Source organism: Peromyscus eremicus, chromosome 9, assembly GCF_949786415.1.
Source record: "Peromyscus eremicus chromosome 9, PerEre_H2_v1, whole genome shotgun sequence".
NCBI classification, from domain to species: Eukaryota; Metazoa; Chordata; class Mammalia; order Rodentia; family Cricetidae; genus Peromyscus; species Peromyscus eremicus.
The window spans coordinates 43,514,996-43,527,384 of record NC_081425.1 but is presented as its reverse complement, the minus strand read 5'-3'; the positions used below and the strand labels follow the sequence as shown (position 1 = coordinate 43,527,384).

General features: G+C 43.6%; 1 protein-coding gene and 1 pseudogene across 2 annotated transcripts in view; one reads left to right on the top strand and one right to left on the bottom strand.

The window, feature by feature from the left end:
• The window catches only part of Dgkh (diacylglycerol kinase eta), a 163,806-nt gene that overhangs the window by 139,121 nt on the left and 12,296 nt on the right, over positions 1-12,389 (bottom strand). The window lies entirely within an intron of this gene.
• LOC131919793 (cyclin-dependent kinase 4-like) overlaps positions 1,949-12,389 on the top strand; it is a 17,255-nt pseudogene continuing 6,814 nt past the window's right edge.

The window sequence follows — 12,389 nt, the reverse complement described above, 5'->3', positions numbered from 1 at the left end:
GTGGGATCTGTGGGTGGTATGTAGAGTGAGTAGAAAATTTCTTAATAAAAAAAAATGAAAAAAATTCCCTTGGCTAAAGCCATAATTACGTTCTATAAGATGGTGGTTATAACCAAAACTCCATACGCATCATTCTGCCTCAGCCTTCATAATGAAATATCACAATCTGGCAAATTCAGAAACCATCTAAAGCTCAACTAACAAGAACCCACTGCTTACGACACTAGGCACACTAATATTTCTTAAGTTTTTAGTTTTTTCAAAACAGGGTTTCACTGTGTAGCCCTGGCTGTTCTGGAACTCACTCTGTAGAGCAGGCTGGTCTTGAACTCATAGAAGTCCATCTGCCTCTGCCTCCGAGTGCTGGGATTAAAGGCATGTGCCGCCATCACCCGGCCGCTTATATTTCTTTGTAAAAGCAAGCATTTCCTTTCCCACTTAATATGATTCAAGTTTGTTTGAGGCACTGAGTTTATTTTAAACGTTGAACTTACTGTGGCACAGCTTCTGTTTTCTTTCAGCATAAACATAACAATTGACCAAGAACTACCGTGTACTAGCCATGCTTATAAACACCTGTGCTGTTTAAATACTCATGACCCTGAGATAGATACAGTTATTATTCTAATGTTAAAGATAAGTCTTGTGGGCAAAGTCACTTGGGAGACACTTGAGATGTAAAACCAGCCCTCTCTCAAACAATTAAGCCCACCACCTTACACACAACACTCTCCTGCCTCAGTCACACTCCATAGCAGCAGTTCAACATGCCTGCATAGTAACTGTTCCAACAGCAACTCAACTCCAAAGGACACCTCAGGACAAAAGTTTTTCTTGCCATATAGCCACAAAGCAATTAGAACTCATAGAAACAAAATACAACCTCGATTTTTAAAGACCATCTTGGGAGTCTAGTATATAAACACAGCAAGCAGTGACACCAGAAGGATCACTGTGACAGGAAAGAGAGACCAAATGTACTGATGGAAAGGAAAGGAAGCTGCACCCTCCGGCCTCTAAGAATATTTCTGGTCTCAGACTTGTTCCACTTACATTAAACCGACATCTCAATGAAAAACGTATTATTGATTGCTAGATTGGTTGTAGCAACAATTAATAATTAAAGCCGATGATTAAGGACTAATGAAAAATGTTGGTGCTAGCACACACCATGATATATGCTTGTCATCTCAAGCCTTTCTGGGCTTTCTGGGCTAACAGCCATTTTTCTACTCTGTGACATAAACAGGTTACGTCAAAGCCAAATGTGTATTTAATGTTGAGGAGAAACGAGTCATCTTAATGAGCAATTCTGTGTTTCATCTTCAAAATTCTTTTTCAAGTACGGAAAATTAGAACACTCAAACACAATGAAGAATAACTAAATTTACTATACTGCCAAAAAGATTGTTTTGATGTGATGCTCTGGTTGACAGGTTCTGAAGTAATGCGTTTCAACACACATACTTCTACAACACTTTCCCTTTCAAGTGGTTTCATAGACGATTGGGTCATGTTATTTGCTACAGTTGTGTTCTATAAAGTGGCCGCATCACTGAAGGAACAGAATCGGAGCTGGTGGGAAATATTCTCTCTTAGAACAGTAAATTGTCCCTGAAAATGCCTAGTCACAATTTTTACCGCCAATCTAAAACCTTCACTCGTGTGTGCTTCTGCTTGAAGATGCTTTTTTCTGAAAGAAAAAAAATTATATATTTGAGTCACGAGCGTTGAACTCGGTGCTGAAAGTGCTGTAACTCAAGCCTGAGGGGAAAACCTCATCTTATTCACATTTTCTGCATACGATGCCTCACAAGCTTCTTGATTGTAGGAGCACAAGACACACGTTAGCACTAAACCGGGGCCATCTGAAACAGCAAGGGCATTACCAAGATGCACAAAGTGCGATCACGCTGGTGAGACGGCACACAGGACGCCAGTTAACAAAATGACAGATGAAAGGGAGCGTGAACACCCTTCGGGCATACGCCTCGGTGAGGAGCGGGCAACACAAGGCAACTCAGTTTTCCTCACGTTCAACATGTCCACCAACGGTCGGGAAAACACAAGCGTCGACTCTGTAGTTACAGTCATCCTTACTGAGACGGTGAACTGGCAAGTTGGGAAGACCAGAATGAACGATTAACTGTGTAAAATGTTAAGTACATCCCCATAATGTTTATAATTATATGAAAAACTCCACTATTGTGCCGATTTCAGTAACACATGCAAACTGTACTGAAGGGTACCTAATGGGGCTCAGGAGACAGCTTAGTCGGTAATGTGCTTGGCTGTAAAGCATGAGCTCCTGGCTTCGGATTCATGTAAAAAGCCAGGCACAGGGGCTCGAGAGACGGCTCAGCAGTTAAGAGCACTGGCTTCTCTTCCAGAGGGCTTGGGTTCAAGTCCCAGCACCCTTACAACTGTTTGTAACTCCCAGGGAATCAAATGCCCTCTTCAGGACTCCATAGGCACTGCATGTATACAGTGCACAGACACATGTGCAGGCAAGAGACCCATAGAAATAAAAACTAATGATAAGTCCAGGTACAGCGGTGCTAGGGGAGGAGGCTAGGGACACAGGGGGGTCCCTGGAGCTGGCTGGACAGACAGTCTATCCAACCAATGAGCTCCAGGTTCAGTAACAGATATAATAATAATAATAATAATAATAATAATAATAATAATAATAATAATATGGTGAACCACTAAGGAAGACACACTCAATGTTGGCTTCCAACTTCCATACAGCCACCCCATCCCACAAGACCCCACACATGTGCAGAGAGAGAAAGAGAGAAATACAGAGAGAGAGACAGAGAGAGAGAGAGAGAGAGAGAACACACCAGACCCCTGAAGGTATGACATCAGTAATGCAGAAGCATTATCTCACTAATATTTATTATGTGAGAAAAGCCATCATTGATCTGGGTCATGTACTTCCATCTTTAAAGTCAAAATGCACTTCACTGGTTTGTGCAGAGAACCATTTCTAAGAAACACATCTGACACTGTTTGCTGAAAGGAATTTTTAACACAAAAGCACATTTTACCATATCTGCTTTTATCAATATCCGGCCAATACATTATTGTTTGCTAAGTACTTTTTACACAAATAAATCTACTACCAATAGCCAAGGCTTTCTATTGCAAACCTTTTTTTAAGAATTAAAATTCAGGTGTTTTTTTGTTTTGTTTTGTTTTTTTGTTTTTCGAGACAGGGTTTCTCTGTGTAGTTTTGGTGCCTGTCCTGGATCTCGCTCTGTAGACCAGGCTGGCCTCGAACTCACAGAGATCCGCCTGGCTTTGCCTCCCTAGTGCTGGGATTAAAGACGTGCGCCACCACCGCCCGGCTAAAATTCAGTTTATTAAAGACATAAATTGTGTCTATGGTCCTGCCCACAGTGTCCAGCTGTCTTGGACCAAGCCTAGGTATATGGTACCACAAGGACCTGTCCCTGGGCCCTGATTAAAGGTTATCCCACCAGCTCTTGGCCAGGTGTATGGGGCTCCCCTGATTCTAGAATGGCAACCTCTCCTTATAGGCCAGTGGCTGGGACAACGTACAAGGCTCATGATCCCCACCATGGCTGCTTTGTTCTGACAGTCCCAGTGGAAAAGAAGCTGGAGCAACCTTCCCACAGGCACAGCTCATGAGGCGGCCTTACTGAGGATGCTGGAGGCTTTGAGCACCCCAAGGTTGTCTGGCTAAGGGATGTCTGAGGCTACTTCTGGAACTACCTGAGATCAAAGTACCCCAGTGTGTGAGCACGCGGACCAGAACAAACGGACATATAGGGACAAGGCACACCCTCTAGGCTCGCCACTCGAGACCATCAAGGATTTAATGCACTAGTTCCTAAGAGGTCTAGATTCCCTTCGCAAAAATTGCATAGTACACAGAGCTCTGAAGCCAGAGAACGTTCTAGTGACAAGTAGTGGGAGAGTCGAGCTGGGGGACTTTGGCTCAGCCAGAATTTACAGCTACCAGATGGCCCTTACACCTGTGGTTGTTACATTCTGGTGCCACGCTCCTGGAGTTCTTCTGCAGTCTATAAATGCAACGCCTGTGGACATATGCAGCGATGGCTGTATCTTTGCAGAGATGTTTGTCAAAGGCCTGTCTCCTGTGGACACCCCGAAGCTGATCTTTGATCTGATTGCGCAGCCTCCGGAGGATGACTAGCCTAGAGACATATCTCTCCCCAGACCCTCTTCCCCCGAGGGCCTCGGCCAGCACAGTCCCGGTGACAGAGATGGAGGAGCCCGGAGCACAGAGACGTCTGGAAACGCTGACTTTTAAACCACATAAGCGAATCTCTGCCTCTAAGCCCGGCAGCACTCTGATCTACACAGGAAGACTGTGATGCAGAGAGCAGTGGGGTCCCTGCGGTCCCCCCCCCCCCGTTCTGTCCACTTTTGTGGAGAGAGAGCCCCCCCCCCCGAGAAGGCGAGCTCTGCCTTCCTCCAAAGTTGTGGAGACTCTTTCAACTTTTTACATCTTTAAGTGACATCCCCACCCCTCCTTCTGAGGCTCATCTCTTGCCTTCCTACATCTCGATACTACAGGCTGTGCCCTCTCTTCCTCATATCGGGGTCCTTCTTTTTGTACAGGAAAAGAAAATAAGACGAAGAAAAAGGACATACGTCTAAAACACAGGTCAACCTTGAGGTAAATTCCATTTACATGTCAGATGGCTCTGTCCACAAATAACTGATAAATTTTAATACGCTCTTTTAGAAACTATTGATTCTATTACCAATATTCAACCCTTTACTCATAATAAAAAAATCAGCTATACAGACTAATTTCAGCTCTAAATACCTCAATACCATCTTTTGTTTTTAACAGTCTGATGAAGCCCCTAGGAACTGGGATCACAGGCATGAGCCACCATACTTGGCTTCTCTACGCTTATTTTTCCAGAAACTATAAAGTAGTGAATCAGGGCCAGCAAGATGGCTTGGAGGGCTCAGGCGTGTGCTGCCACACTTGACAACCTGAGCTCCATCCCGGGGGTTCACTTATCTATGTCCTGTAAGCCGGCCTCTGACCTCAGAGTGCCTGATGTAACGTGCTCCTGTGCACAATAAATAAACATCAATTTTTCATTTTTTTAAACACTGAATTACTATTATTCAGGTGTTCTTTCATGTAGAAATGGAGCTTAAGAGAGTGTTATGTGAACAATTAACACCATTTCTTACTATTCCAACAAAAATATTTTATCTCTCTCTAGAAATGTGAAGCACTGTGTAATCTAATTATTAAATGTTTTATTAATCCAATTTGTGTTCTTGAGTGGATTGTCAAAATTCAAATTTTCTTTCTGCATTTTTGCAATAAAATGAACTATACCCAAATTTAAAAGCTAAAATTTTCTTATAAAACAAACATGTTTCCAACCAAAAAAAAAAAATTAATGGAAATTTGCAAAGAAAAGTAAAGAAATAAATGATAAATACTTCTTGGACTAGAAATGGTTCCAGTAGCAAAGTGCTTGGAACATAAGCATAAAGACCTAAACTGAATCCCCAGAACCCACATAAAAAGTAGGGAGACAGAAGCAAGTGGATCTGTGTGAGTAAGAGACCATCCTGGCCTACAGAGTGAGTTCTAGGCCAGTCAGGGCTACGTAATGAGACCCTGTCTCAATAATAATAATGATAATATAAGAAGGAGGAGGAGGAGGGGGAGGAGGGGGAGGAGGAGGATGACAAGGAGGAGGAGGAGAGGCAGAAGCCACAGCAGCAAGGCATGGCAGCCTGCACTTGTAACCCAGCACTGGGAGGCAGAGACAGGAGACTCCCTGGCGCCGGCCAGCCGGCCAGCCTGCTCAGCAAGCCTCAGGTCCCAGGAAGAGACTGATAAAAACAAGTGGATGGCTCCTGAGCAGTGACAGCTTAGGCTGACCTCTGGCCTCCAAACACACGAACACCCAAACACGGAACATACTCCTCCCAAACCTTTTGCAATGTCCATACGTGGACACGTATATTTCAAAAAGACGAGCTTTGGAATCTCTTTTTTAAAAGATATAAGTTTTATCTTCTATATTAACATGATATAAGTAAGTTTATTATTTCAATTCTCTAACTACTGAACACCTTCAATCTGTGATACATTTGATTGAATAATAGATTTTTTTAAGAATGTACATAATTCATCTAACCAATTCTTTATTTATTGGACACTTTTACCATAAACAAAAAATGAGAAATACCTTTCAGGTTAAACGTTGGAAGAGCTGGGAATTTACTGACTGTGTAATGGGTTCATGATAAATTTCAGTGTCAGGATGTAGTAAGCTTTTGATTTTTCTTTTTTAGTGTTGTTTTTAAACTCCCTGCCTAAAGTATGCAAATATTTCTCTTTATAATTAGGCTAGTACTTTAACAATGCCATTCATTACAAGTCTGATTATTAACCCAACTAAAAATTACATAGTATGAGATAGGCTTTAAATGTTTAACTAAATAGTGACCCAGTTGCCAATGATTTGAAATAGTTTACTTAAAATATACATTTGTGCAGGGCGGTGGTGGTGCATGCCTTTAATTCTAGCACTCGGGAGGCAGAGCCGGGCAAATCTCTGTGAGTTCATGGCCAGCCTGGTCTACAGAGTAAGATCCAGGACAGGCACCAAAACTACACAAAGAAACCCTGTCTCAAAAAAACAAAAAATAAAACACACACACACACACACACACACACACACACACACACACACATTAGTGAGCACATTCTTTTCAGTTACACTCATCTATTTCTTTCCATATCCAAGCCAAATTATTTTTTTACAATCTATTTTTTGGGTTTTCTGTTTGTTGGTTGGTTGGTTTGTTGGTTGGTTGGTTGGTTTGCTTGAGACAAGGTCTCACTGTGTAGCCCTGGCTGTCCTGGAACTCACTCTGTAGACCAGGCTGGCCTCAAACTCACAGAGATCCACCTGCCTCTGCCTTAAGTACTGGGATAAAGGGCATACGTCTCCACATCCAGCCCTACAACTTTAGGGTGTTTGATTATATCTGGTTGCTAAGAAACTCTCCATCACTGTTCAGTGTGTAACCAGATATTATTTTATGGCCTTTTAATTCATTTAGTAAATTAGCTAAAGATTTTTTTTAATCACATTTGTTGGGGAGGGGCACTCACATGTCACAGTGGGCATGTGGAAATGATAGGACAATTTTAGGGAGCTGGGTCTCTCCTTACAGCATGTGCTGCAAGTGTCTTTACCACAACCACATCACCTGACCTGCCCAAGCCAGGTGAAATTCTAACAGCCATAATTATACAAAACTTACACGTCCACCAGACAATATGCACAGCATATTCATTCACATCCATTTTGTACCTCAGTAAACTTCTGGCTTAATTTCTGTATACTTCTTGAGTTTATTTTTCCACTTTTACATCACTATTGAGTGTACAGACAGCTGTTCCTATACTTACACTTTCATAATTTCTAGGATACATTTTTTAATTATGGAAAACACACCTAACAAAATTGACCATCTTAGCCATCAGTAACTACGCAACTCAGGGGCACAAAGCATACTGCTGGGCTGCCACCGTGACCATCCATCACAGAACTCTTGAATCTTGCAAGTGAAACCCATTAAACAATTACCCGCTACCATTGCCTCCCCAAGTCTGACAACCACCGTTCTCTCTGTGCCTATGATTATGACCTAACTTGCTGTTCCTTCATGACTGGGTTATCTCACTTGGTCTAATGTCCTCAATGTTCAACCACAACGTAGCATATACCACAATTTCCTTTCTGCATAAGTCTGAGTGATACCCCACTGCATGTATTACCACATTTTATCTATTCAATATCCATCAATACACGCTTGAGTTATTCCTTGGGGCGGGGGATGCTGGGTAGTTTTATGTCAACTTGATAAGAGCTAGAGTTGTTTAAGAAGAGGGAACCTCAATTGAGAAAATGTCTTCAGAAGATCAGGCTGTAGGCAAGCCTGTAGGTCACTTTCCTAATTAATGATTGATTACTGCACGAATCCTAAATGGTCTTATAATAAAAACCTGGAGCCAGATATTGGAGTAAATGCTGAAAGATCAGAGAGACAAAGGAACAAGCCACAGCCATTTCTCACCTCACCAACTCCATGAATCCTCTGATTGAATGCCTCTGAGTCCTCAGCCAAAAGGGCCTAGTTCCTGTCTCCTCACGCTGTATATGCCTTTCTCTACCCAGCCATTTCACTTCCTACGTCAACCTTTCTAGTGCTGGAATTAATGCAGTGTGTGCTTCCCAGATACTGAGATTAAAGGGGTGTGCCACCACTGCCTGGCTCTGTTTCTCTCCTAGACTAGATCAATCTCATGTAGTTCAGTGTGGCCTTGAACTCACAGAGATCCAGATGAATCTCTGAATCCCGGGTACTAGAATAGAAGGCAGGTACCACAGCCTGACCTCTGTGTTTAACTCTGTGGCTGGCTCTGTCCTCTGATCTTCAGGCAAGCTTTATTTCTTAAATGACAAATATCACCACAATTGATGGGGAGGGCCCAGCCCACTGTGTGTGGGTACACTCCTGGGCTGGTGGTCCTGGGTTCTATAAGAGAGCAGGCTGAGAAAGCCATGGGGAACAAGCCAGTAAACAGCACTCCTCCATGGCCTCTGCATCAGCTCCTGCCTCAGGTTCCTGCTGTTTGGGTCTCTGCTCTCGTTTCCCTCAGTGATGGACAGTGCTGTGGAAGTAGAAGCTTAAAATAAACCCTTTCCTTCCCAAGTTGCTTTTGGTCAAGCTGTTTCATCACAACAGTAACCCTAACTAAAACAGGGGGTCTTATAAACAATGCTTCTACATGCATGGAGTTCGAGTGTTTAGCATGTCACATGTTTACAGTGTACTAAGTTGCTCTGGCTTTGTCAGCCTCTAGGTAATCACAATGAAGAAGCTATTACTCTTAGTCACATGGAATCCCATTCTTTCTCTCTCACCCAAGTATCTTCCGGGAAACATCTCCCTCAGATGCACGCTCACATCCGCCATCTCCCTCACCTTCCTACTGCTCAAAGGAGCCAAGCACCTGCGTTGCCCTACTTGGTCCAGCTTCTGTATGACCTCATATACACAGGAGTCTTAGAGAACAATGCCACCCAGTGACTTTTTCCCAGTTCCTCCTCCCTCCCGTTATATCTACTCTCCTTCCCATTCTACAGGAGGAATGAACAGTGGCAACAAGCAAGAGTGACTTCTGCTTTAAGAGAAGGTCCGTGACTGCTCGGATGGTTACAAGTGCAGCCCTTAGGACCGCTGTGACAGAATGGATGAGGGCAAGGTAGAAGGGTTTGTTACTACAGAAAGGTTGGCGTTCCTTCAACATTCTTCTCCTCTTACTGTGGCATATTAACCACCTCTGTGATAAAAATCTCTGTCTACTCCTCAGATGAGGCCCAATCTACAAAACAGGTTTACAACTAAAAATCCCTGTTTTCTGGCTTGTCCCAAACGGGAGAAGAATTCTTTCCCCATGACTGTGAGATTTCATTACAGCCCAGTCTGCTGTGGCCTTCTTAAGATAGGGGGCACCCTACTGGGGAAAGTGCCATTCCCCTCAAGATTCCTCAACCTGCTACCGGCATCTACTGTGTTCTAGACATGAGCAGAGGGCCTTATCTCATCTCCCCACAACAGCCTACTAGGGATTCCTGTGGGGAAACTGAGGCTTTCAGATATTATGCAGCTTGCCTAATAAGAGTTGGAACCAGAGCTCGGTGTGATGATGTGTGCCTATAACCCCACCCTTTGGGAGACAAGAGGAAATGCATTTGAGACCATCGTGGGCTGTATGGTGAGTTCAAGGCCAGCCACACACACACACACACACACACACACACACACACACACACACACACACACAAACACCATTGGGGCCAGAATCCACTTCACATTATTTCAGGGTTTTGTGTGTATTTTTTTTTTAATTCCAAACTAGGTTTGTTTGTATGTTTGTTGTGGAAACTTTCTCTTTCATCTTCTAAGTAAACTGTTCTTTGGATTTTCCAAAAGGAGGTATACCAAACTTCACATACATAATCTGGGGATTTCTCCCAGTAAAACCTATTATTAATGCATCTCTAAACCATATCTAAAATAATTGAATCTATATAGTTTCTTTTAATAGTCTTTCATTTTTCTTTTTTTTTTTAATTTGAATACCTAATGTTTAATTCTTGTGCCTAATTCCACCTCTTTTCTTCCACTACTACTCAGTCTCATAGTCACTGGTGTCCAGCCTAACTTCCAGAGCTCACTCTTGTGACCTCCCATTTGGGGGATCTCCCCTCCAGTCTCCCCATCACCTCTTGACCTCCCATGTGGGATCTCCCCTCCAGTCTCCCCATCATCTCTTGCCTGGCCATGCCTAGACAACCCACATACCACCTGTCTACTACATCTCTCCATTCACTCTGTCCTGGCCACTGATCAGGGTCCCATGCCAGGCTGACGGTGCCTACTTGACATTCCTGAACACTCCCCTCAGCCTGGTTCACACTGCATTCCCCAGCCCCTGGGCTTCCACTTTCCAAGTCAAGGACTCCCCACCCCACCCCCATCAACTACCGCCTAGCCTTTCCCACTCTCCAGATCTCCGCTGGCATCTCTTCCACCTTGATTCTCAGTTAATAACTTAGCTTCCTATTTTAATGAGAAAAATCAAAACTATCCAAGGACATCCGGAAGTATCCCTCCCACATCTGCCTCATGCTGAGGCTAAGCTGATGGTGCCTAGGAAAGGCCATTCCAACCTTTTTGCAAGACTCTGTGTCTTCTCTCTTTGTTGAGGATACTCTTCCCGTTCAACTGGATGGTCCCTCTTGGTTCACATAACTTTACTTCTTAAAAAAAAAAAAAAGGGCCAGGCGGTGGTGGTGCACACCTTTAATCCTAGCACTCAGGAGGCAGAAGCAGATGGATTTCATCTAGTTCCAGGACATCCAGGGCTACACAGAGAGAAACTCTGTCGGGAGTTGGGGGGGTGAGGGGTGGGATGACCTGTTTTCAGACAGAAGAGGTGGTTCAGGGGTCAGGGCACTACTGTGGTTGCAGAGAAACCAAGTTCAGCTCACAGCACTCACATCTGGCAGCTCACAACCACCTGTAACTCCGGTTCCTGGAGATATGATGCCTCCACAGGCATGTGTGCACAAACACACACACACACACACACACACACACACACACACACACACACACACACTAAAACTAAAAAGAAATCTTTTTAAAATAAAATGGTCTCACTCAAATAAAGCCCTCACTTGACCTCCAAATCCCTCTCCGACTATTGCTTCATTTCTCTGTCTTCGAGATTTTAAATACTGACTTTATTTTCAAGATCAAACGTGCTAGCTTGGAACACCAACTACTCCTTCTACATAAACGTAACAACTTGAACCTAAACCTAAGTATGTGCTCCCATGGTGCTAAGTTGTCAAGGACAGTGTCTCCGAAGCCTGTCTGCTCAGCCCTACCCACTGACCTCCAACTTCTTCCCTGCTACTCAGCAACCCTCCCACACACAGTGCTCCAGGAACCCCAGCCTCACAGCCTGCTGGGTAGTGTCAGCTGTGACCTCACAGCTTTTCTTTGCATCCTCGGTTCTTTCTGTTTGCTCTCTAAGTTCATAGAACTAAAAAGAAAAGAAAAATCCACATACATTATAGTAACACAGAATTATTCAGGGGTTCATAGGATCAACTAGTCTCACAATAATGCTAAAATGTATTCATCATAAAACTGTATTAACATGCTTTCAAACACTATTGTAGAAGGGTCTCACTTTTTTTTTTTAAATGAAAGCCACCAAGAGCTGTCAGATTTTCCTCTGCACACTAACATACATCCAGCCCATATCATTTCAACTGCACAGGAGTAAGTGAATAAACCCAAGATAGCCTGAGTTCGGCAACAGATCCCAGTTTAAAGAAAGGGTAATTCAAAATTCCTGATACTTAACTCAATCTTCAGAAATAGTCTGGAAGGTGGGAGTGGGGGTGCACACCTGTAATCCCAGTACTTGTGGGGTGAGGGTGGAAAGGACCAGGACTTTGTCTCAAAGAAGCCACAAGAATAAGAATGACTTAGACCTTTGTGCCTGAAGTTACCCCAAACCAAAAGTGCCCCGTTTAGATCCCCATGAAAGAGCTGTCACTAAGCTGAAGTTTAGGTTTGTATCTGGACCTTCCAGGTGAGGATGGTACCAGGATTTCTTCTGAGTTTGTCGTGACACATTGATGAGAACATCTACTTCATCCCTCACCAGGGCTCTGGGAATGTCCGTGAGAACACATGAATTGTCCTGTCCCCTACCCTGAAAGACACCTTCTGGGAAGCTTTTTTCCACTACACTT